This window comes from Acomys minous (assembly GCF_964271855.1).
Source record: "Acomys minous genome assembly, chromosome: 11".
Lineage (NCBI taxonomy): Eukaryota > Metazoa > Chordata > Mammalia > Rodentia > Muridae > Acomys > Acomys minous.
In genome coordinates, this window is record NC_140492.1 from 60,008,804 (window position 1) to 60,035,768 (window position 26,965).

General features: G+C 46.7%; 1 long non-coding RNA gene across 1 annotated transcript; it reads right to left on the minus strand.

Annotated features, from left to right (window-relative positions):
* Positions 1 to 22,302: 22,302 nt before the first annotated feature.
* On the minus strand, positions 22,303 to 26,591 carry LOC311608344. Its single transcript, XR_014782912.1, has 3 exons — positions 26,530 to 26,591; positions 25,373 to 25,641; positions 22,303 to 22,583 (listed from the first exon to the last, which is right to left on the minus strand). It is a non-coding gene; the product is annotated as an uncharacterized lncRNA (long non-coding RNA).
* Between the last annotated feature and the right edge of the window lie 374 nt (positions 26,592 to 26,965).

The window sequence follows — 26,965 nt, forward strand, 5'->3', positions numbered from 1 at the left end:
TTTGTCTGTTTAAATTAGAATTCCGTAGCTATAATGGACATGTGACATAATTTATTTTCCAGTTTGTCTCCAGTTGGATATTTGTAATATTTATAATTTAGCAGAACTAAGAACCCCAATATGGTTATTTCTGTACCAGTAGCTCTTTTGTCCCTTGGGCTCATGTGTTCAGGCTACGCTTCCCTATATGGAGAGGCTTGATCACACCTAGGACTCAGCTCTCGCTATTGCAAGCTTACTCTCCAGAAAGATGCAATCATCCTACAGGGCTTTCCAGCTGCATTTAAATATGCTGTTATCCCATCCCAGAGTGCAGCCACCATTGTCTTTTGCCATTTATATTCCATTTAGCCTGTCATACTGGGGGAGGTAAAATAGTCAGGGATACAGAAAATGCATCAAAGGAGACGATTTGCAAGACGGAACCAGGAAACAGAACTGAACACCAACCAAGACGAAAGCTTCATGGGGAGCCGGTTGAAGGTCGCCTGCCTAGGGCGTGTCGTGAGTGGGCTGCCCTGGGGTGAACGTTCGGGGTCAGTCAGGGCGGAGACACGCTCAGCAAATAAGTAGCAGAGCCCATCAGCTAAATCTAGGTTGGCATTTCTTTCTGTTTTTGCCAGGTTATGCATCCTAGGTAGGGGACCGTCGGCAGGCCTGCTGTGACGCCTTGAGTATGGCTTCTTCTGCGGAGGCGCGGATGTGTTTTGTTCTTTGCCCCTGGGTGGGCAGTCCTGGGTTGATTGAGAAAGGACGCTGAGCAAGGCTTAAGCAAGCCGTGTGCCTTTGCGGTGTTCCTCTGCGGTCTCTGCCTTCAGGCTCCTGTCACGACTTCCCTCAGTGATGGGCTGTGACATGGAAGTGTAAGCCAAATAAACCCTTTCTTCCTCTTATTGGTCTGGTCAGTGTTTAATCACAACAGAAAGCAAACTAGGACAGGGGCCATCTGCTGCGAGGTGACGTAGCCAAGAGGGCCCTTGTACAGGGTTCTGTGCTATTTGGACTTTAGCCAGACAAGCATCTTTTCTTTATAAGGATGCAGACTTGGGCATTTAATAATGAAAAGACCGATACATCTATTTTTGTAGGTCACATGGGAGCCTAAGAACCTTTCAACTCCAACGTCTCCTTACCCACAGCCCTCAAGACTCCAGAAGGCACCCCAGAGAATATTCTGACATATTCCTGAGCAAGCTACCCGTCCTGGTTTGTTTGACCTACCAAGCGAGTGAGCAAGTTGGGAGTGCCTGGGAACTGTGGTGGCCCAGGGAGCAGAGCTGGCTATCTAGCGTTTTCTGCTTTTTTCACCTTTCTTCACCCACATGTAACATTTTTGAAGGTAGCTTGGCATAGCTCATGTTCTAGGGGTCTCCTTCATGCTTGGCATCTGAAGCCTGGACCAAGAAATCTCCCAGGAAATCACAAGGACCTCCCAGAAGCCTGTGACATGTGAAGGCTTATAGTTAATTTCCTGGCTATACCAAGCATCCCCAGCAATTTCCCTTGGGGAAGCCAGACCTAGGAACGTCTGCTTGTAGGATGAAATAGCTCTTCTTATGAAGAGGATTTTTGAGAGTTTGAAAGCTTCCCAGCCCTCAAGAATGGGGCCTGTGGGTTCTCTAGTCTTAAACTTAGATATGTAAACTCCTTGAGGGTTTAAGAGGCAGAGGAATTCCAGCATCCTCAACTGACTCCTCCTCATTCTACTGGCTGTGCTGGCAGAGCAGAGGGTCTGGCTGACTTTCCCAACAAGCCTAGCATCCTGCCCAAGGCCTGACCCAAGGGCTGAGACTGCAATTTTCTTTTCTCCCTGAGTATCTGAAATTGATAGGGAAATAGGTGGAAGGAGAGAAAGGGTGATCTGACTTTCCAGGGGGGCACTGGTCTAGGCAGCACCACCACCAAGCTGTCTCCTTTTGAGAATATTTTACTTACCCACGTCTTGAGTCCCTTAGACCTTAAAATGGACCCTTCCTAGTCAAGCAGCATCTTGTTTATAGTGTGTGTGTGTGTGTGTGTGTGTGTGTGTGTGTGTGTGTGTATGTGTAATATTGTGTATGTCCAAGTGTCTGTATAGGTGCATTTCTGTGTAGGAGGTATGCACCTGGGCATGTGCATGTAGTGTGTGGCATGTGTGTATCTGGACATGTGCATGTTTGTATATGTTTGTGTGGGATATGTGTGCCTGGGTGTGAGCATGTAGAGGCCAGATGTTAATGTCAGAGTTTTCCTCCTGTGCTCCACTTTATTTTTATTTATTTATTTATTTTTAAGGGTTTTTTTTTTAAAGGCGGGGTTTCTCTGCGTAACAGCCCTGGCTGTCCTGGACTCGCTTTTGTAGACCAGGCTGACCTTGAACTCACAGTGATCCGATCTGCCTACCCCTGCCTCTCAAGTGCTGGGATTAAAAGCGTGTGCTACCGTGCTGGTCCGGTTTATTTCTTTAAACAGTTTTTCACCGGGCTAGATGAGCAGGCCAGTGAGCGTCCAGGATCTACGTGTCTCCTCCCCTACCGTGCTGCGGTTACAAGCACGCAATGCTATGCTTGTCTTTGTATGTGGGTACTGGGGCTCTGAACTCAGGCCTTCAGGCTTATGTAGTAAGCACTCTACCCACTGTGTCACCTCTGCAGCCTTCACAGCGACCTCTTAAAATGCAGCATAGCCTGCGTCATGCCTTGCTGATTCTGAAAAGAGATGCCGTTTACCTCTGGCTCGCTTCCTCCCACCCTAAAAAGGGCCACACTAGATAGAGTTCCTCTGCGTGCCTCAGAGTGAAGTCCCTAAAAGTCTACCATAGGGTCTTCTGCTATGCTTGCCTCTGTATAAGACCTGGCACCTAGTCCCCAGTGTAGCCTGCAGACACGCCGGATGTGGGCTGTTATATGTAAGGGAAGCCGGAGCAAAGGGAGGATAGTTCGGTTCCCAAGGTATTTTCCAGAGCAAAAGAAAGAGAGAAGGAAAACCACCTCATTGAAGTGGTTTTAGGTGCAGAGAGACAGGCGATAAATTCACTGGACTCTGGCCTTTGGGTGTTCTGTTCTGTAGATCTATCTAGATCAAGCAAAGGTCCTTCCCAGGCCCTCTTTGGCTCCAAACAGTATGTGTCCTACCTACCGTCTTAGTCAGGGTGACCATTGCTGTGATGAAACACCATCACCAAAAGCATCCTGGGGAGGAAAGGGTTTATTTGGCTTACATGTCCATATTGCTCATCAACATCAAAGGAAGTCAGGACAGGAACTCACACAGGGCAGGAACCTGGAGGCAGGAGCTGATGCAGAGGCCATGGAGGGGGTGCTGCTTACTGGCTTGTTCCCCATGGCTGGCTCAGACTGATTTCTTAGAGAACCCAGGACCACAGCCCAGAGGTGGCCCCACCCACAATGGGCCGGCCCTCTCACACCAATCACTAATTGAGAAAACGGATTGTAGGTTTGTCTACAAATTTCTGGAGGAGTTTTCTCAACTGCGGCTCTAGCAGCACACTTACTTAGCTTCACTGTCTGTCTTCTTGAGGCAAGATGGAGTCACCTGGAGAGTGCACTGTCTTAATTGATGTCTTAATTGGTGCAGGAGAATCTGGGCCGTTTTGTGGGTTATGCCATCCCGAGGCCTGGGAGTGAGCCCACAAGCTGTATTCCTCCAGGCTTGCCACTTCTAGCCCCTGCCTTGGGTTCCTGCCCTGACTTCCGTCAACAATGAATTAGCGCCTGGAAATGTTAGCCTCTCCTCCGAGTTGTTTTTGATTGGAGTGTTTTATCATAGAAACAGAAAGGAACTAGGACAGTATATATAACCCAAAGGGAATAGGGGGCAATGGGCTTCCCTGTACCCCAGCATGAGTGTGGGATGGGGATGGACTCTGGTCAGACAGAGAGAGCCACAGGACTCAGCAATCACACTTGTTTCCCGCTGGGGGTAAGCACATGAAGCCAGCAGCCAGCATTGTGTAGACTGTACAGTGTAGAAAGACCCTCAGAGGAAGAAACAGCACCCCGACCAGTCACTTGAAAGTGTCTGTTCTCGAAGGCTCTAGACTTGGAAGTAAGAACACTGGGGAGAGATGGGATATGCGCATAATACAGGAGAAGAAGAGAAGGTTACAGCTGCTGCTGCTGCTGCTATCACTGAGCTGGGACTTCCGGCCTGAGCAAAGCTGGCCAGGTAAAATCACTCGGGCTGAACTTAACTCTCAGAATTACGCAGGGGGTGGAGGTACGGCTTAGCGGCAGTGCACGGGTGTAGCATGCACAAAGCCCTGGGTTTGAATCCTAACAGCAAAACAAACAAACACCACACACACACACACACACACACACACACACACACACACACACACACACACACACACTAAAGAGAATGGAGGGACCTGGCAGGGACAGGCACCCGGAAGAGGAGTGGCAAAGCCGGGTCAATGCCAGTAGAGCTGTTTGTACCAAACCAGAGTTCATTTCCTGGCCTCATGGTCTTCAGTGAGGAGAAAATAGTAGTTAGCCGAAGTCTCACCCCGTCACCAAACACACTGTGTTAGGAAAGCCTTCACCCTCTCCTTGACCTCCGTGCCCAAGGCTTCGGGATGAGTCACCCTATTCCCCGTACCAACTTCTCTTTTCACCCCTAGTTCTGACGTGTCTAAGCCCGTCCACACCCCCAGAACTGAAGCGCCTGTCATCTTCACACCAAGGATGACTAACCGTGGCCTGCTCCCCGGCTCCTAATTATCGCAAGATGCAACTGCTACGTGTCTTCAAGCTGAGCTTTTTGGGAAAAGAGGGGTGGAAGTCACAGAGGCGACGAAGATGCTGTGTGGCAACGAGCTGACCTTCAACGGGCCTTTGTAATTCTCAGAAGCAAGAACCACGTCACCGCAGATCCAGACAGGGTGTTCTTGCGGGACTACATTGTTAGCGCCGTCCATTACTGCCTCTGATTAGGTTCCCAGGCTCATTAAAGTCTGTGCGCCTTTGACGGCTTCTCTTGGATCAGATTGGGTCAGCTTTGCTGAGAATAGTCAGGGCTTTGGAGTGTCCGGCACAAGCTAGATACTATCTCTTGGCTCGACTTCTTTCAAACGCCCCTCCTTGACCCGTGCTCGTGTTTGCGGGTGCGCTGCCAATGACGCAAAAGTCACCATTCAGGTATGCCGGCTGGCAGGTCCTCTGTGCGAGTCTAGCCAAGGGTTTCTGGCCCAGAGAAATCCAGAAGGAAAAGTCCAAAACATGCTGAGTCAAGTCTAAAAAATTAGGAAGAGACTGGACAGGAAAGACACGTAGACTGGGCTTAGAGAACCATAGCTTAAAACGGCTTACAAAAGGAGGACGAAGGGGAGGCTTGTACCCTTTCTGATACTAAGACATGTTAAGGCCTCATAATATTGACAGTAATCAAAACAACAACCAAACAGATCAGTGGGGCCGAGCAGAGGGTTCAGATGCAGAACCATGTGCGTGTCACAGCATAAAGATGAAAGGGATGTCACAAATGGGAGGGGGGAAGGGTTATCAAGTGGCACTTAGGAAACTGGCTCACTGTAGGAGGAAGATGAAACTGTGGGCTATAGCTCGCTTGGTACAATGCTTATCTAGCATGCATGAAGCCCTGGGTTCGCTCACCGGCACTACACAAGCCCAGCACATATGCTTGTGATTCCAGGAGTGGGAGACAGAGTTAGAGGCCAGCCTTAGTGACTTGAGGCCCTGTCTAAAATAAACAAAGGAACATAAGAGGAAAGCATGAGGGATAAAAATTAACTTAATACTGAATATCAAAGAGGTCACTCATGGCTTAAAATAAGTATAAAATATTAAAGAAAAATAGTAGAAAGAAAATCTGTAGATATACAAAATTCCATTAATACAAAACTTCAAGGGCCTGAAGAGATGGCTCAGCAATTAAGAGCACTGACTGCACTTCTGAAGGACCTGGGTTCAATTCCCAGCACCCACATGGCAGCTCACAACTGTGTCTAACTCCAGTTCCAAGGGATCTGACACTCTCACACAGACATACAAGAGAGCATAATATCAATGTATATAAAACAAGAAAATAAAAAAGACCACTAAAAAAATTCAAAAGCAAAAGTTGCCAAGCAGACGTTTATAAATCTGATTATGTCAAAGCTTGGAAATGTTTAATAAGGAATACATCCCTGGCTAAGCTAATAGGCTGGTGGCAGAATAGGTGTAGCTATTTGTAGCATCTCCTAAGAACTCACTATTATCATTTGTGAGTGTGGTATGTGTGTGTATGTGTATGATGCAGGTATGCGTGTGAGTGAGCATGTGTATGCTGGAAGAGGTCTAAGGCCCCTATGCTTGTAATATCTATATGAATGAGGATCTGAGGTGAAGAACATAGAAAGATCTTGGACACTTATGACGGCAACAGGAAAGCGGGAAGAAATAGACAAGTGTTACATAAATAAAATTCCCAAGCTGGCAGGTTGTTACAGGTCCATTTTCCCTGGGTTTCAGACCTAGAGATGCAGAGCTGTGTGGTCTGGGAAGGTGGCTTAATCTACCCAAAAACACTGGGTAGATTAAGAGTTTGAACTGTAGCCGGGCATGGTGGCACACGCCTTTCATACCAGCACTGGAAGGCAGAGGCAGGTGGATCTCTGTGAGTTCAAGGCCAGGTTGGTCTACAAAGTGAGTCTAGGATAGCCAAGGCTAACACAGAGAAACACTGTCTCAAAAAACAAAACAAAACAAAAGACTTTGAACTGTGATCCATCATAACCCAGGCCTCTACCAATGCCATGGGCGTTGCTGCTGCTGGCTGGTCTCTTCAGAGACATCCTGGACTTGGCCCAAGAACTGAGGACTTTGCACACCTGCATGATCAGGCACTGGATGGAAGCTCTTCCATCAGTGGGTCATGAGCTGGGTGCAGCAGCTTCCTTTAGTCAAAGGAAATCCCCATGAACAATCTCACATGTTTTCAAGGCCAACACTCCGCGTAGCTGGGAACTGGGTATCTAACTTTTAAGCAGGAGCCTGAGCAGTGCACCCCAACATCCACCACAGTAGATATGAAGGGAGATTCACAAGCCACATGGAAAAAAAATGCAGATTAAAATAACAATGAGATGTTCCTGCATGCCCTTTTTTTTACGGATTAAATATGGAAAGAAGGATGGTGCCAAATGTGGCAGATGTGAGATGTGACTGCTCCTGCGTACTGCTGGAGAGGGGGTGGGCTTGAGAGAAGGCTGCTTTGGCAAGCATCCCAGGGAGAGCTCTGTCCTGGTGACTCATATTCAGCGGAGCACACAGAAAGTCCTCTATTTGGGTATAGGCCCCCAAATCCTCATTCAGTTCCTCTGGAGACATCTGCAGGTACTCGCGGTGAGAGTTAAAGGCTATTTTAGTTCCTCTCACTGAAATTGGTTGTTAAATATGGTGCCCACTACGCGTTATTACTCAGGTGTCCCAGGGAACACTACACAGAGGAGCTAAAATCTGTATGGGAACAGTGCATTTTAGGAACAGTATTAAAAAAAAATCAAGGGCGGGGGGAAAGTAAGAAACAATGTGATAGGACACATATGTGAATTTATACTGCAAAGAAATAACTTTTGCAATAAAGTTTGGCAATAAAAGGAGGTATCATACACACCTAAGAATTATTGTGGCTTGGACAGGAAAATAAAATTTAAGAATGGAGAGAAACAGGAATAAGGAAGTAAATCCATTTTTAAAAGGTTTTCACAGGGACCAATGATGCTTAAACCCTTGAGCCAAGAGGTAGGATTATCTGAACTGAAAAGAAGCAATGACAACAGCTACTTCTTGAGCTCCCCACTTTCTCTCTTAGATGTCTCCTATAAGGTCACAGACTGAGTCACCCAAAAATCACAGGGCCCTGCCACACACCAGCCAGCTCCTGCTCTTACCTGCTAAGGAAATGGCATCCACCTCCGATGTTCAGTGGGTGAAAAGCTTGGCACTGGTACAAAGGTTCATGGCTCTGCTAGCGGGTGGTGTTCATCCAGGGCAGGGTGCGTCTCATTCCCTACCCTAAGACTATTCCTGCCTTTGATTCCCACCAGGGCCACTGCCTTTACTGAAAACGCATCACCTCCAATGCCCCCATTGGACCAAAGTCATCTTGATAGATAGAAGAAACACAGCCAGCTAAGAGCAGTGTCTGAGCTCTTGCCCACCAAGAGAGAGGGCTCCAAACGGTGGGTGGTTAGCTGATGGAAAGGGGCTCGCTGACAGGTTGCCTCGCGGGTCTGTTAAGATTCCTATCCTATGGAGAATGGACAAGGCACATTATCTTCTTGTGAATTTATCCTATAGGGTACACTGGTTGCAGAAAAACCAGAGCTCTCGAGAGAGCCTGTAGTGTAATAGGATTTGGCAAGTATTCTTGGCTTCCACATTCCTCCCAGTGCCTGTTGCAAGCCCCGAGCTGTCCTTGACACCCCAGATCCCTACTCATGGTCAGGTTACAGACTAAAATCCTGGGAAACAGAGGAGAACTGGTCTGGGAGGGCTAGAAGAGGAACCAGTAGGTCAGTCTTGTCACGTGTACTGCATGGAATCCCCCGACCTACACTAAGTCCTTAGTCCCCTTTTCTCAGTTATCTCCAACACTGAATTCTACAAGTACATCTTCAATCAATAAAATACCTAGGAAAAGGGGCTGGAGAGATGGCTCAGTGGTTAAGAGTGCTGTCTGCTCTTCCAGAGGTCCTGAGTTCAAGTCCCAGCAACCACATGGTGGCTCATGACCATCTAAAATGAGATCTGGTGCCCTTTTCTTGTATGAGGGCACACATGCAGTCAGAACACTGTATATGTAATAAATAAGGTAAGGAGGTCTGTGTGGGTACCATGTTTTATTGTGTTTTTCTTTTGGCTCAAGAAAATAAACTTCCATGGTTGCTTTAGGACTGATCCTGGAGATCTCAAGGTGGGGTGGTACTCTAGTTTGGATGTAAAGTGTCCTCTCAAGAAGCTCCTGTTTTGGGATGTTGGTGCCCAGCTAGTAGTGCTGTTTCAGAAGGGGCTGGAAACCTTAAGAGGCAGTACCTAGCTGAGGTAGGTAGGTGAGTCTTTTGGGGCTGTGTCTTCCCTTACCTCCTCCTGAACCCTGTATTCACTGTTTCCAGGCCACCATGATGCACAGGGTTCTGCTCCACCACATCCTCCCTCCACGAAGGACTGTTGTCTCTAAAACTGTGAGCCAAAATAACCCCTCCCCCTGTATGTGGTTTGTGTCTTATTCCAGTGGTAAAGAAAAGCAACGAGCACAGATGGGCTTTGTTGTTCAAAGCTTTGTAAGTCCACCAGTCAGCTGGTGACTGGACATGTCTCTGCAAGAGCTGATTCCACGCCCCACCACCCTTTCCGTTCTCTCTTATTGGTGTCGTTAGGATCATGCCAGAACCCAGGAGATCTGGCCACTGCTCTGGCTCAGATTTCTTTTTATTGAGTAATCAATCTCAAGCAAGAAGCCCTTCTTCTCCCAATCCAATTCTCTGCTTCTTTGTAGTTCCACATGTTTAGAAATGGAACTTTAAAATGTCTTGGTGATGCCTAGAACAGCCTTCACTCCCCTTTCTCTAACCTTTGGGGAATAAAAGCTATTTTTAAATAGAAAATTTGAAGAAAGAAGAAGAAGAGGAGGAGGAGGAGGAGGAAGAGGAAGAAGAAGAAGAAGAAGAAGAAGAAGAAGAAGAAGAAGAAGAAGAAGAAGAAGAAGAAGAAGAAATAAAAACTTATCGTATACTTCCATGATCCAGGTAAAACCTGTTAGCATTGAACAGCTGGGGAAGTAGGGACATAATTAGAAAATAAAATGATAGGAAAAACACACCAAGCGAAAATGGAAAATCACCTTCTCCTATTCCCTCTTTCCATAGTAAGAACTTGCCAAAGTAAAGTGAGATTGTGGGGCTGGAGAGATGGCTCAGAGGTTAAGTGCGCTGCCTGCTCTTCCAGAGGTCCTGAGTTCAATTCCCAGCAACCACATGATGGCTCACAAACATCTATAATGTGATTTAGTGTCCTCTTCTGGTATGCAGGTGTACAAGCAGGCAGAGCACTGTATAAATCAATCAATCAATCAACCAATCAATAATCTTTAAAAAAGAAATAAAGTGAGATTGTGTCTCCTAAAAATGTCAGAGGCCACACCCATAAAGTCTCCTCAACTTGGCTGCCCAAACATGACCTGAACAAGGATGACACCACAAGGCATGTTAAAGTGGACAGGAAAAAGTCTACACAGTCTCAACTCTGCACAAAGACCTTCAGGCAACTAAGGAAAGCCAAGAGAGACATAGTCTTCCCCAGGGAAGGACACACCAACTAGTTACCCAGTACCAAATGGTCAGCCCTGAAAACACACACACACAGGTAACAGTTTACAACATGAGCAGGTTCTATTTATCTATTTAGTAATGTATATATGTATGTAACAACGGTTAATTAAAAAAAAAAAAACCAGACCATGAATTTGAAAAAGAGCAAGGAGGGATATCTGAGCGGATTGGGAGGGAGGAAAAGATGTAATTATTTAAACATCTTAAAAGATAATAAATAAAAATAGAAGCCCCATTTAGGAAAAGTATGCATACAGATTTACATGTACCCTTTTTAAAAGTATGCAAAAGTAGTCATGCTATAAGTGGTGTTCTCAATTTTTTCTTAATATAGTATATATAAATCTACTTGATTTATTTAAAAGCTAAATAATAGTTCATTGAATGGTCTTATAATTCAGACCAGACAGTTTTGCATTTTTTCCTCTTTTATGAACCCTAGCGTGTCCTCTTGCGCCTGGAATTTCTTCTGAGAGCCAGGCTTGGCCGAGAGTTTCAGTTCAGGTGCCAATCAGGCAGAGAAGTCCCCACACCGCCAAATGTTCAGGGCAAAATCATTCTGAAACTGTCATGAGAAATGTATTTACTTGTTTCCATTCTGGGAAAAAATTTCCATAATCAACGGCCAGTTCACCACTTATGTTGATGGCTGAACATTTTTGACAAACCTCAGTGTTTTCACAGATAAAATTCCAGATTTAGAGAGGACCTGAAAGTCGTTTGGTTTGGACCCACTTAGAAATTCCTCCTACAGGCTTTTGTGTTATTTATTTTTACCATTTCATAACATGGAACAGCTTTCACTAATAGAAAACTTTCCCTTGTTTTCCCAGACCAGCTTTTAAAAACACTCTGGGATTTATTTAGCATTATATCTGAGGCACCAATCAGAATAAAAGAAGTTAAAGATTAATCCCACATTCAATGTTAAAGAATTTCATGACAGTAAAAGCACACAGTGTGTGATTACGTAGAAAATATGAAATGCCACGTTTATAACACACACAATGTAGTATGTGGCCTTCCTGTTCCAGGAACATACTCTGAATAGCAGTAACCGTTCCTGTCTGAGGACTTCAGTCTACACTGTTTTTTTCCCCCGTGCCAACCTAGAACTCCATGGGCAAGTCTCACAGTGTCAAAGGCTCTTCTTGGGTGAGGGAGGCCCTGAGCCAGTGAGAAGCCAATGAACAAACAGGCCTCGTTTTCAAGCAACACAATCTTACCAACGCTTGAGTAGTCGTATCACATACTCAAAGAATCAATTCTACTTAAGCTACAAAATTATGATTACACAGAAAATCACAATTCAACTATTATATGCTTTAGTATTTTAAAGTAATTTGTGCCTTTGGATGAAGAAGAGGCCAAAATAATAATTAGGATTTTTAGAATAATTAGGATTTTAGAATGAAGTTGATAAAATGTATCAATCCCCCAACTAATGCATATTACCAAAATAATTAGTCTTGCCTAGTCTATCTGGATTAGTAGATTAAACAAAACAAGCAAGCAAGCAAACAAACAAAACCCTAGAAGCTAGTATACAAGAAGAGATTTTAAAACTGCAGATGTTGGAAAAGGAAAACTCGCTTTAGGCACATGGTATTTCCTTACACGAACACATTGTATTTCCTTACAAGGGCACTGCAATTCTTCAGCTCATTAGAAACACATCTTTTAAAAAGTCAGTCCTAATGTTGAAGCTAACAGACAAGTTTTAAGATTATTGGCACTATCCTGTAAGGCACAATGAACCATTTAAATAAAAGCATCGTGACATTCCAGCGGGCAGTGTGTACAACAGCTTTCTCTCTCTCTCTCTCTCTCTCTCTCTCTCTCTCTCTCTCTCTCTCTCTCTCTCTCTCTCCCCAGACGTACAGCTTCTAAATAGATATAGTTGTTTTGGAGGTTTTGTTTGTTAGTTTGCTTTTCAAGATAGGGTCTCTCTGTGTATCCCTGGCTATCCTGGAACTTGCTCTGTAGACCAGGCTGGCCCCAAACTCATTAGCGATCCACCTGCCTCTGCCTCCTGAGTGCTGCTGGAATCACAGGTGTGCGCCACCACCGCCCATCTATAAAACTGTTTTTAAGGGCAAAAGCCAAGAGTGTGCTTGCTTACAAACCACACAGGATGTCTTCAGCAGATACTGGCTTGCGGAGTTTTAGGTGGTAGAAATGCTAAGCTGTTGCGTCTGCTGTTGTCTGACTGGTCGTTCCTCATGCTGCGGACTCTGGTGGCACGCCGCTGAGAACTCACCCCCCCCCCACACACACACACCCCACCCCCCCACCCCCCCACCCCCACACACACACCCCAGCCAGTGCTGCTCTTCTCACAGCTGAATCCACTACGATAGAGATAGAGAGCCTTTGAGCCCTTAAGACGGAAGACCTGGCAGAAGCCGCCCACAAAGCCGCTGGGTAACACAACGTTCTGCTTGATAAAGTCTGCCTCTTCGTCAGTTAGACCTACTAATTCAGACTTTATTTCCTCACTTCTTGATCTGTCCTTTCGCTTTGTTTACATCTTTTCCAGCGCCCTTCACGTCCATCAGCACACAGCAGGGCAACCTGTAGGAGAAGAGCCACCACCTGCTACGGTTGCTGCGAGTTTTCCAGGCTTTGGGAATTAAGGTCCTGCACATCAGCCAAGCTCTGCACCCATTGCAATCTGGGGAGACAGCAAGTATTTTTCTACCATAGGCATAGAACTCTGGCCAAAGCCTAGATCTTCTTGCTTACTCAGTGACGCCAGTGTTTCCTAACGGTCCTCATCACTTCCATGGTCTTGGGGAGGGGGGTTCTGTGACTGCCAGCAGCCAGTCAGGTGGAGAGGCACTGCCCTTGGCTCTCTAGCACTTTCCCTGACTAGGACTAGTTCTTACAGATCTGCGTCGGTCTTAGCTTTGCCCTTGAAGTAGCCTTGAATGAAGGTCTCTGTTCCCGTGGCTGCTCTCCAGACACCTGAAGGCGGGACTTCCCTCTAACTCTACTTTTCATTCACTTAAGCACTCCCCTAAGGGAGGAAAGTGCTTGCCTTGAAAGAAGGAGGACCTGAGTCCAACCCCAGAACCTGTGTTAAGAAGGAAAGGAGGGAGCCAGCGGTGGTGGCGCACACCTTTAGTCCCAGCACTCGGGAGGCAGAGAGGCAGCTTGGTCTCTGTGAGTTCGAGACCAGCCAAGGCTGTTACAGAGAGAAACCCTGTCTTGGGTTGGGGGGTCAGGGGAGAGGGAGGAAAGGAGAAAGGAAAAAGCTGGGCATGAATTTTTGTGATCCTAGTGCTAGGGACATGGAGCCTGGAGAGGGTGTCACTGGGGCCCATTAACCAACAAGCTTAGTTTAATTGGTAACTTCCAGGCCAGAAACTCTATCTCAAGAAATGAGGTGAACACAACACGTGGATTATTGTCCTCTGGATTTCAATATGCATGCTCCTACATGCAAGCACACATGCGTGCCCACACACACATATACATTTTAAATATGAAAATTTAAAAAAATACTTCCCTATCCCACTATGTTTCCAACCTTGTATTAACACCTTGTGTACCCCACAAAGGCTTGTGTTGAGGCACCAGCACTCATGAATACATAGTGCCCCCCAAGCCCCCTATACATAGTTTCAACACTAAAATACTTTTTAATTAAGAGAACTGCTTTTATTGGTTTAAACTACTCTTTTTCCCCCCTTTTCTTTTTTGGGTCCTGGGTATTGAACAGAGGGCTAACTCAATTTCCCTATCTGAGTTACACTTTCACTTCTCGCCTTAAAACGATTTTTGCACTAAGCTTTACCAATACGAAATAAAAGTAACAGGGGCAGCGTTGAGAGAAAGACATCCTAATGTTCCATGTAGCCTCGGCACACGCAGAGCACGCATCCGTGCTGGGTCAGGTGCTCTGTCAGACGTTACAGTTAAGACGAAGAAGCTACAGGTTAGCCTGTTAGGCCAACAGAGGCTTTACGGGTGAGAGTATGCTCTGGGGCCTGTGAACGACAAGGTAGGCAGGGACACCCCACACACACACACCCTAAAGCAAGCGTGGTAACTCAGGAGAACAGAAAGCGGAAGCAGCAGAAGTACTGAGGGAGGAGCCTGGCCCTTTGGTAACAACAAGGCCACAAAATATAGAGTTTCCTTGATGAAAGGGGAAAGGCTTTGCCTGGGTTCTATGACCTTAGTTATTTGAGCTGATGTTTGCGGATGACTTTTTAACCCTGCCTCTGACTCCCAAGTTTAGCATAAAGCCCTAGGATGCCGTGGGAACCTTCTGGACCAGCATCCTTGTCTCCCTGTCAGCTTCAGTCACCTGGAGACAAAGACCCCCTTCTAAGTCTTTGCATGTTTCAAGCATTGGAGATACATGATGCCCACTCAAGCCAAAGGCCTGTGTAAAGCTGTCTCCCAGCCTGCGAGGAATAAAAATCAATATTTTATGATCTGAATTATTCAAACGCGAGGCCCCAGAAGTGATTCGCAACCCAAGGATGGAGCCTCGGTAGGAGACCGGTGACTGCAGAGTCGTGTTTCCACAGCTTAGCTCGCAATTCCCCAAGCAATCAGTCAAAGGGCTGAGAAAAGATGGAACAGCAGCATCCCTCTGATGAAGAGTCCGTGGGAGGACCCAAGGGAGCCGGGCTGCTGAGCCGCCTAGACAGTACTAATGGTAGAGATGAGGGTCCTCTGGGTTCTCCAAGAGCTGGGATTGGGTCAAGTTACGTTGGTGGGGGAGGGGCGTGGCAGGGGGCGGGGTCAGCATGAAGGATGCGTCAAGTGCTCCTTTTCAGAACAGAATGAAAGATCTGTGAGAAAAAGTGGATGTAGCCTACACCTTTGACCCTAGATGACCGTTCTGTATAGATGTGTCCATCTCTTGCTGGGGCTGCTCAGGGACTGTGCTATCAAGACCATGACTCAATAGAAGGACTGGCCTGGGAGCTGGTGACACAGTTGGGAGTGTGGGTGATTTGGTGAAAATTCATCTAAATGGAGGAAATAATAAGAAACAATCTAGATAGAGGTATTGGGAACAAGCAAAACAAAACAAACAAAAAAAACCCCAACAAAACAAAACAACTTGTTCTAAGTACTGCCATTTTGTTTTCAGACTCCACTTAATCATAAGGAGAAACTAAGTTCAAGGTCCCAGGACCTAGGGGAGCAGGGGACTTCCCAATAGCTGAACAGCCTCTGTTGTAAGGAGACAGTTGTCTGAGTCCAGACATCTCAGGGACAACTTCTCCATCTGGCTGGCAGGGTCAAACAAGTTCATGTTCCTGGGTCCAGGAACCAACTCCTATCCTGATTGGTGGAAAAATGTAACAATAACTTAGCACAGATGTTTGTATTTTGCAAGCTTAAATATTCTGTGATATTCTAGCTCTGGGTGGCAGTTCAGCTCCCAAGTCTGTCCTGCGGCCCCTGATCCACCAGTAAAGGCTTGATTACAATAAGTGTTGTTCATCTCTATTGGCCCGGTGTTTAAGTTATGCTGGATTTAAACAGACCCCCATAACAGAGGGAGAAAGAGAAGTGTAGTGGGTACCCCTTGGACCTGGTTGGATTGTTAGTCGGGTTTTTGCATTACTGGGACAGGCTATCTGACATCAAGAACTTAAAAGACGGTAGTTTGCTTGGGCTCATGGTTTCAGATGGCTCAGTTCCTCTGAGGCAGGAAAGGCCTGACGCAGCAGAAAGCTCATATCCTGATAGCAAGGAAGGCCCTCCCCCGCCCCCCAGCCAATGGGGCAGTGCCATCCACGTTCAGGGTATGTCTTATCCCCTCAGCTGTCCCCTTTGGAAGCATGGTCACAGATAGCAGAGGGATACCTCTGCGATCTCCTGGGTGCGTCCGCATCCGGTGATACAGACAAAGCCGCGGGACAGTTGAAATGAAGACGGTGAGATCTGAGTTACTGGCCTCCCCACTTACCTTAGGCAAGACAATGATCCTTCTCAGCCATAGTTTCTGTAACACTAACTGGTGATAATAGGCCCCTATTTGCTGTGTTCTTGGGTACGTGGAGTCGAAACACCAGGCACTGCTGTTCCCTCGGGCTGTCATTTATTAGGATAGTGCTTTCTTGCTGCGTTGGGGGGATCTAACTGAAGATATCTTAAGTGAGACAGATGTTAGCTTCTCTCCCATATAACAACCTGGTGTGGCCGCTCAGGTCACCAGAGGACCAGTCCCCTTCCATGTTATTGGCCAGGGTGTCTTCTCTTACACGCTTCAAGATGGCTTTCTCTCACAACCACACCCTAGCTAGCAGAAGGGTCAAAGAATAGCAAGGCCCTCCTCATAATTTGAATGCCTATACACCACCTCCTCTCACCTTCTGTTGGCCAGAATATGGTCACATGGACATGTCAGGAAAGGCTGGGAAATGAAGTCATTTTCTAGAAAGGCATGTACTCACTTAAAAACCCAATGGCTAAGCTGTGTGGTGGTGGCACAGGCCTTTAATTCCAGCGCTTGGGAAGCAGAGAGGCAGGCAGATCTCTGAGTTCAAGGCCAGTCTGGTCTATGGAGTGAGTTCAAGGATAGCCAAGGCTACACAAAGAAACCCTTTCTTGAAAAACCAAAAACAATAAACTAACAAACAAAGCAAGCCTGTGGCTAAAGAAGAAGAGAGGGTTCTCTTTGGCCCTCCAGGCTACATTAAAAATTCTCATATTCAGGGACTAGAGAGACGGCTCAGAAGTTATGAGCACTGATTGTTCTTCGAAAGGTTCTGAGTTCAATTCCCAGTAATCACATGGTGGCTAATAACCATCTATAATGAGATCTGGTACCCTCTTCCAGCGTGCAGGAACACCTGTAATCAGAGTACTGCATAAATAATAAATAAATAAATATTTTTTAAAATTTCCATATTCCTTTGTGCCTCTTTCACAGTGCCTGGACCTGGAACACTTGTACTCTTAGTTTACTGCTATTTTCTCTGAGGATGCACTAGTGAGAATGTGGGACTGTCTCTGCCTTCCTCCCTGCGGCCTGTCTATGACACACAGATAGACGCTCACAGTGTTCTTGACGATGATGACTAGCATAGTGCTGTCACCAAAGGCCCTGGGACTCCCTTGGAACAGCACAGCTTGGAGTGACTGAGTCCTTCCCACACTAGGGTGTGTCGCAAACAGAACGAGTCCCTTGGTGTTGTGAGCGTGCTGTCAGAAACACAGATGTACGCTCTTGGATCTTTCCACAAAGTCAGAATTTATTAAAAAAACAATAAGTTCGTGAGGTATGGCACTTTTGTTGTCAGCAATTGCCTTGTAGCCTGCTTTCCTGGCTGAAGGAAATATACAGGTTCTTTTATTCCAATCTTTTAAAAAACAAAAAACAAAAACAATAATAAAACCCCCAAACTTGTATATGTATCTATTTTGTGTGTGTGCCTTTGTGTGCATGCCTCTGTGTGTGCGTGTGTGCGTGTGATCATCAGAAGACAACCCAATAGGAGTGAGTTCTCTCTTTCTGTAAAAATATCCTGTATTCTCCTGAATGTTTTCAGTCTCTGAGGCTTACTTCTGAATAAGCTCACCCTTTCTAGCTCTTTCTGAACTCTGGCTCAACTTCCTCTCTAAGCTGACTGATTCAAACTGGCTTCTTTTGGCTTCTGACTGAATTGCTCTCCTAACAACACTAACTTTGGCAATATGTTCTAATTGTCTGGCTTTTTCTCATTCTCTGTTGTGTTCTTCACTTGTGTCTAGTTTCTCTCTCTCTCTCTCTCTCTCTCTCTCTCTCTCTCTCTCTCTCTCTTTCTCTCCCTGCAATCTGTCTCTGTGCAACTGTTCTGGTGAAAACTGCCTCCTTTCATTTTTCCCTCCGTGCTGCTCTCTCTTAAATTGCCTCTTTTTCTGATCTCCTGAGAGTTGGGCATATTCTCTTCTGCCAACTCGTTGATTTGTCTCTTTGTCTGCCTTTCAATTAGCTATCACTTTCAAACATGGCTTCCTTCTACATACTAACTTTACCTTCATTGGGGGGGGGGGGATTAAAGGTGTGTACTAAGGGCGTTTCTGTATTCCAGCCAGATTAGCCATGTTGCTGGAATAAAATCCCTCTACATGGTTGCTATCCATGGGAGGCCTTCCCGTTTCTAAAGAAAAAGGAGGAGGAGTAGATGGGATGAGGAGGACGGGAGGAAGGGCTTGGAAGAGAGGAGTTTTGAGCCAGACAGCTGAGCTGGACCAGCCAGCCAGAATTCAGAAAGAGCTAGAAAGGGCAAGCTTATTCAGCAGTAAGTTTCAGAGGCTGAAAACATTCAGGTAAATAAAAGATACTTTTGTATCTGGCATCTAACATGGGGCACAGCTCAGAGATTAAGAGAAAGGATGAATAAGATTAGTTGAAAAGCACTGGATTGAAGGAAAAAACAGTGTGGCATTAGATCAACCTGTATGCTTTAGAGATGTTTTAACTTTAGAATGGAAATCAGGGAATGTGCTATGCTGGGGAAAAGGTTTTTGATTCCCACAAGCGAAGAAAGACTATGGGTTCTATCAAAATTGATAAAGATCTGGTCCAAATAAGGGAAGCTTCCACATGAGAGGCACAATTCAAGGAAGAGACGCAGAAAGACAGCAATGCAGGAGACGTAGGAAGCGCACAGCCCCCTCCTCAGTGCGTGGAGATAGGTACAAGTAAGAGCCTAGAAAGCATAGCCGGCCATATGGAAAGACAGGACTAGGTGGTCAGGTTAGCGTAGATGAGTTAGTTGAGAGTCTACCCAGCTGAGGGCCAAGCTTTAAAATGTTAAAAGGTCTCGATATCTTTATTTTTGTCTGGTGGGTCACCAGGGTCTTACAACATCTTCCTACCGTGTGGATCCTGAGGGTTGAACTCAGGACAGCAGCCAGTCTGGGTAGCAAGTTCCTTGGCCTGTTGAGTGATCGTGCTGACCACGAAGGGTTAAAAAGGCCCCCAAGAGAGTTCAAAGAGTTAACAGCTCTGGGAAGCAGAAGCCAAAAGGGATGGAGAGAGACTCTGTGAGGTAAGATAACCAACCCAGGCTTGCAGGTCTTCTGGGGGTGAGGCCACTGCCTCTGCCCTAGAGTTAGGGTGCAGGGTCACTGCTGTGCAGCAGCAAAGTACAGTGGAAGTTGGAGAGGTAAAAGGCAGGACTGCCGCAGGCAAGTGAATAGACAGATGGATGGACAGCAATTCCAGTGGGCCACAGCAATAACAGGGACTGATCCACACTGAAGCCCCTAGGACAGTCAGGAGTCTCTGTCTGTGAGCCGTTTGACAAGTGGGTGGGCTATTGGCAGGGCAATGTTAGGTGTCTTCTGTTAGCATACTGTCCCAGTCTGCCTAGCAACCTATGACATCATTACCTACCTGCCACTAGGCACGCCCCTGCCCAGGAGTATATAAAAGGACAAATCCACCTTCTCTCTCTCTCTCTCTCTCTCTCTCTCTCTCTCTCTCTCTCTCTCTCTGTCTCTCTCTCTCTCTGGGGTGCCCCCCTTCCTTCTCCCCCCATGCTCATATAATAAACTTCTCCATACCATATCTGTTGTGTGGTGAATATTTCATATTTCACATTGCATATTTTATTTTTCATATTTAAAATTGGTGGCCCATACGAGGATTGAACCCATGGCCTTAGCATTATCATCTTGGCATCCTCCTCTTTATGGGGTCCAGGTGAGGGAGCTGCATTCTTTCCTCTGTATGGATTGTTTGATAATTTTGGGCCTGTTTTTCCTGATAAGATTTTAATAAATTGCATGCTCCTATAGTTCCAATTTATCTTAATAAATGTATAGGATGGTGCCCTTTCTACTTCTGGGAATAAGTAATTTATCAGCCTGTGCCTTGGAGGTGGAACCAGACAGATGGTGTTTTTTATATCCACCAAAGTGCTGAGTCACCTCCGTACTCAAAGCAGTCAAATACTGCTTAAAGATGGAGTCTCTTAGGGCAAGGCACAATTTGAAAACACACTGTTTTATACAATGTGGAAAAACTTAGAGCAGAGTGCAGCCTGATCTCAACACTTGGCCACAGTAGGAGAGTATACGAAGTGAGAATTTTAGTTTTTTTAAAAAGCATAGACGTGTTATGTGACTATGTTGTTTTAATCCCGGGTGCGGGATATGGGGCTGCTTCAGATTGTCCACAGCAACTGACTATGATTTGCCTCGTACTCTAGCAGGGGCACGATTTTGCCAGTTGAGGATAGTGTACGTTCGGAATTCTGGGGACTCTTGAGGGGGTATATAATGACAGAGCACCAAGAGAGGCGGGTGGCTGCTGCTGCTCCTGCTGCTGCTCCTGCTGCTGCTCCTGCGTCTGTTGCTGATTGCTGTTTGCTCCTGCTCCCGGTTGCCCTTTGCTAGATTGCTGGGTGCTAGTTGGAGATATCCAGAAGATGAAAATCAAATTTGCCCCCAAGAAACTCAATGCCCCTAACCAGTAGGAAGTAGTCTAAAGATATTGATGGCCCCTCTCCCCTCTAACCTTCTTTCTCTCCTACCTAGTGTTGGAGGGTTGGAAGGGATAGAAGTGGTGTGGGGAGGTAGGGAAAAGAACCCAGGAAAGTAGCCAAAAAAAGTCTGCCTATGGGTATATCTTACTGAGAATGTAACCAGAATCATCCCAGGACTCTGTGTGTGTGTGTGTGTGTGTGTGTGTGTGTGTGTGTTCGTGCAGGTGTGTGGGGGTATGAGGGGTTGGGTGTATGGGAGTGAGTGAGTAGGTCAGGGGTAGGTAAATTCTAGTAAGTGGGTGTTTAATCAGCATGGCCGTGTCCCAAAGATAGAAATCAGAAATCTCTGCATGTCTTCTGGGACACTAACATGAGTGTCAGTTTTAAATAGAGAAAAGATTGGCGTAGGGGCAAAGTAGTCTTAGCCAAATTGAGATGTGGACGGTCATTATCTCAGTCTCATATGATTGCTCCTGCTTGGTCAGGGGGAGGGGGAGGGAGTTTCAATCAAGGGGGTAATTGCTCTCATTTGGGAGGTGACATCATCGCAGGATGATCTATCAAATCCAAGGTTTAGGGCAACGAGTGGAGACTCAAGGTGCTTTGTCAGGGGTCTGAACAGAGTGTTATAAAAAGCTAACAGTAAGATGTGTATGGCTTAGTTAGTCACATATCTGAACCTTTAGTGTTGACAGGGGGATGAGCTAGGTCAGGGTAAAGTTAGTGCTAATCAACTTTGCATCGTACGTTTCTGGACAGACACTCCTTAGGTGAATAATATGGCTCTGTGTAGAGCCGAACAGGGATCTGACCCAAGGGTGGAGACTGATACAAACTGAAGGCGAGGTGACGACCTTTTAACCCTGTATTCAGTTGCCTTGTGGGCCCATGTGAGCAGTCAGGGGTTCTTAGAAAAAGCGGTTTCCAAGTGTCTGCTGTTAGCAGGTAAAATGTGCTCCTCTGGAGCTGGAGTCTGGGAAAAAGTGGTGAGCAAGGAGAAGAGCTTTTCCCGGAACACTGACAGCCCTAAGGCTGCAACTAGAGGCCTGGTTTTCTGAATAGGCCTGTTGCCTGCTTGATTGGGGTGGGGGTGGGGGGTGGGAGGTAGGATAGGGCTCAATGGAGGACATCCCTGGGGAGATTGACCTGCAGCAAGGACTGCCTAGAGTCTATGTGCAGGTGGGGCTGCTTTTTGATGCATGACAGGTCCCTGGTCCACATCTGGGACCTCCGGCTCACTCCTGGTTTGACTCTGGTTCCTAAGGAGAGTGGAGGGTTGTGGCCTCCACTTGACCTCCAACCCATCACATCCTCAGCCTGCTCTGTTTTCCCTTTGATTTGTACTGGAGGGACACCAGGCTTTTGGCTGTGAGCAGCCAGCTCTTTTTTGGCAGTCTCCAAAGCCAGGGCCAGTCATCAGATACCAAGCCCTGGGGCCTGTGAGGTGCTCAGGTTACAATGGTGAACAACACGGAGCCCATGCAAGAGCCAAGTTCAGATTTCCTCTCTTGTATTTTCCCTGAAGGTGGGGGAGGAGAGAGCGGCTACATCCTCCCGCCAGCAGCCTCTGGGAACTTTGCCCATGCTCGGCACTCAAGAAGCACTTTTCTTCTGCTGTGGCACTGGCTTGACCTGGGAATGACCACGAGGGCAGTTTCATTCTGACTGCTGAGTTTCTTCCCCCATAGAACAGCAGTGGGCCTGCAGGTCTCTCCACCTGGCATTGGGCTAGATGAATCAGCTGAGCAGATTTTTCCTCGATGGGGGTTCCGGGCTAGAACGTCCTCTTATTCCTGTGCCTGGAACAAAGAGCAGGTAAGAAGTTGACCAGTTAATTCCGTTTTACCAGCCAGCTTTCTTCTTTCTCAGAATGGTTTCACAACGAACTCAGGGCCATGGGTTTCTCTTGAAGTGCTGTTCCCTTCCTGGTTCTCTGTCTGTTGTCCATATTGCCGTGGGATGGCTGGTTGCTCCCGTTGTTGGGAGCTGAGGGTCTCTCGAGCCTTGATTCTTGGCTTCATTTACTTCCATCTAATATACACCCTAGCCAGGTGTGGTGGTGCACACCTGTAATCCCAGCACTCACAGAGGTAAAGGCAGGCGGATCTCTATGAGTTCGAGGCCAGCCTGGTCTACACATCAAGTCCAGGACAGCCAAGATAACACATAGAAACCGTATCTGAAAAAAGCAAAAACCAAACCAAACAAACCATCCAATATAAACCCTAGCTTGCTCACCTGCACACACTTAACAATGATATTACTTTGTAATGGCGGATCTTGATTGTCAACTTGACCACCTCTGGAATCAACTACAACCCAAGTTACTGAGCAGTTTTGTGAGGGATTTTCTTGGTCAGATTGTTTGAAGCCAGGAGCCCCACCCTAAATATCCACAGCACCTTCCATGGCAGCCCTCATCAGACTCGGAAGAAGGGAACTTCACCTTTTGCCTGCTTGTCCTCACGCTTGCTGGCAAGCCCACCTACCCTGTTGCTGTGGCATTCCCCCACCAATGTTAGAACCACTTCTTTGGGATTCCAACTTCGACTGAAGATAAGCAGTGCTCCAGGATCCCCAGGCCTTCAGTGCCATGATTGAAACTGCCGAGACATCCAGTTCCGGGGACTGAACAGCTACATAATTTTTTTTTACTCCCTTCAGTGTGAATCAGCCGCTGTCAGACTACCTGAGCTGAATTCTGTAAGCCACCCTAGTACATCGCTTTTTGATGTATATATGCATCCTGCCCAGTTCTGTTCCTTTAAAGAACTCTGACTAGTACAAATTTCCTTGAGTACCCTCCTCGTCTGGAAAAAGAATGTGTTGACCACATTAACATGTACATCCTATTTCTCACTAAATTCTGGAAACAAGGAGTGGTAGAGTGTTATATAAAGAATATCAGTTTGGGAGTTAGGGCCTCCGGGCTCTCAAGAATGAAAAGTTTGTCATTCACAGCATGATCTGAGAAGGTCATTTCTGTGTAAGGGTAGACGTCCTGCCTACGGCTGAGAGTCTACATTAAATGGATTCATGGCCTCTTGTCAGTCCGAGCAGCATCTTGTCTCTTCCCACGACATTCAATCATCTTGAACATGCACAGATGAAGACCTGACCTAGGGACGAGCGTGGTCCTGACACCGAGGAGAATCTGAGACATCTGACTTCAGCAACCAGTTAGTCCAGACTGGATCTCGCTTGGTATATTGATAGTGAGATTTCAAAAGAAAGTAGATCTAGGTTTGACTGCATGTTTGGTGGGCTGGCATCTAGGCTATTCCGTGTCGATACACAAAGGGTGTGAGGCAGCCTTACGAAATGCTCAGTCAGGGTAACGAGGAGGTAGGACACGTCACCACTATGAGTGGAGGCTAGAAGCAGGGATGCACGGAGAAGTCTCCAGGGTTTTAACCTTTTCTACTTCTCTGCATCATCGAGGGAGTGTGGGGAGAAGGCAATGGAGCAGGCAGTCTGAGTGGGAGCTCTCCTGAGTTTGGCAGACTCTCTGTTGCATGCGTACACCCAGCCAATCATTTCCCACCCGGGTCTATATGAACCCCTGGGCATTGCCTTGTCATCAGCCTGGCCCCAGCTCTTGAGCAGGGGAGTCACTCTCTCTCACCGGACACGCTCATCAGAGGAAGAGTCAACAGGCTTGACAGGCAGGAACACTTGCTCCTGCCTCACGGGCAAGCCCACTGAGACTGCCCACCATTTCTGCCTCTATTACTTTCCACTCTCTTGGGCGCCATGTTCTTTATAGACTTCCTTCGGAGGCTGCGTTTGGTTGGCATCCCACGTGCCCTGAGAGCTCACAGCTGGAACCCCTGCCGGTTGGCATCCTGGTGCCACGTGATGTCACTCCCACATGGTAGATAAAGGTGCTCTATGAGCCAATGAGATGGCTTATCAGGTAAAAGCACATGCTGCTAGGCCGCTGAACTGAAGTCAAGCCCTGACACTTTCATGGTGGAGAGAACTTAATCCTGTAAATTGTCCTTTGGCCTCCACATGGATGCTATGGCATGCACACACTCAACACACTCACACATTCACACACATACATACATATAATAAACAAAATGTAATAAAAATTCTCCTTGTTTGTTCACCCTTCTCTGTGTGCCCGCTTTATTCTTAGAAGAAAACAAAGTAAGAAGGTTCTGGATAGACTACCATACCCCTTTCTCCAGATCTTCGCATGAAGGTCTCTATAGACACAGACGCTCCCATAACCCATAGGACAGTCGCTGTGAGGTTCATGGCCTCCTGTTCCCACTATGGCCTCCCAGGTAGGTTTGACTGGGCTTGGAACCAGTGACAACCACATTCAGGAATGCCTGTCCCCCAGCAACAAAACCCTGCAGAGAAACCCGCTGTCCAGACACACGTCAAACAGTAAGTTTTCAAAGTCACTGCATCTATTTCTATAATTATAATCCTTTGAAGCTAATACGTCCCCCCCATCCTTTAAAGCAATGAAGATCGCTTGTAAGACTTGCAAATCACACTTTTTCTGTGAGAAACATCATTTGGGGACACACGAACTTGGCAAATAAATTCAGAAAAGCACACTTTGTCTTACCAGGAAGCCGTAGAAGCCTGGGAGTCAGGGTATCGTTTCTGGAACATAGTTATAGTGGATAAACAATTGCCTACAGGGTCATCCCGGAATGGATCTGGGCCGTGATGATGCGTAGCACGACATCCTTGAGACGGATGCTTTTAATTGTCATGCAGTTCTCAAGATGCTGCTGCAGGCTCCGGTGGTCCCTAGGTTGTGCCCTGTGTCTAATTCCACTTGTCCTCGCCTTCCAGCAGTTAGACCACTGGCTTCAGTTCTAGGCTCCCTCCCTGGAGAGGCCGAAGAAAGAGCAAGGGTCATCTTCTACATTTAAATGCTTTGGCACTGTTAGGAATTTGCACTGTAGGAAACAGATTGCTTCAACTTATTTGCTCTGATTCCACTGGCTATTGTATTGCTTTCAGACCTCCAAAGGTCTTGCTAACCCAGACAGCCCCGGGACAAATCTCTCTACTTCTGTTCTTTCCATGTGCTGCTTAGTTGCCCTACATAACTCTAGTTTCCTGTTGGCTTTATTGGACTCAAAGCATGACTATCTTAAGTTTTATACAAATATTAAATTAACATTCCCTACGCAAGCAAAACCTATAATCGTTAATTCGGGTTATGTTTAAAACAGCGATTTCCATCTATGGCTGCACACTGATCAAATCATAGAAGCTTTATAAAAAAAAAAAATTCCCATGCCGGAGGCCCATGCCTCAAAAATCTATTTTAATTGATTTGGAGTGGGGCCCGGCCATTGATTTTTTTTTTTTTTTTTAAAGCTGCCTGCTGATTCTAATTGCAGCCAGGACCCAGAAGCATTGTTCTGAATGGTGCCTGAGAAGTGTGTTAATTTAGGGGAAGACAGTGGGAATTGCCGGGCTTGTTTTGTCAGCTCTCAGCCCCATATCTGGAGAGGAACAGAGCCAAAAATCACAGCACAGTTACGTAAGGTGTGTAGGGCAAGCCACCTCTCAAACTGGCTCCTTACTGTATGCAATCAGCGAAAGGGCAGTCAACAAGGGCAGTGGGGCGGAAGTACAGGGCAGGAACAAACCATGTGCTTTTTAACTCTAAAGCCCAATCATATTAGATAGTAACCAGCCTGTGTGAACAGAACGGATAGGAGACAGTTAAAAAGGGGGAGGGGGATGGGGGGAGGGGATTCTCACCCTTAAACTAAGCTGCGCTGAAAATGCCTCCACGCTTCTGGAATACCGGCTCCTAATAAGCGAGAGCCCCTAACACAGATTTATGTCGCCTTGAATTTCAAGGCGTCATCACTCCAGTGAATTATGATGACTTGGAGGTGCAAATCCATCGCGTGCCTGGGAGAGGAATTTCTGGCTCGGTGTGTCTGAGGCAGAGCGGGGAAGACAATTGGGGTAGCGGCGGCGGCGGCGGCGGCGGCGGGGAGAACAAAGGACAGTGCCCGAGCAAGCAACTCTGAGCTCGTTAATAGTTAGCCGAGGCTGGGATCATCACCACTCAGCACCATTTCCCCAGGCTTTTGTTTTCTTTTCTCTGGGAAAGATCGGCCCATTAGCTCACTGGCTGCGTTACAGCGTGTGTGTGTGTGTGTGTGTGTGTGTGTGTGTGTGTGTGTGT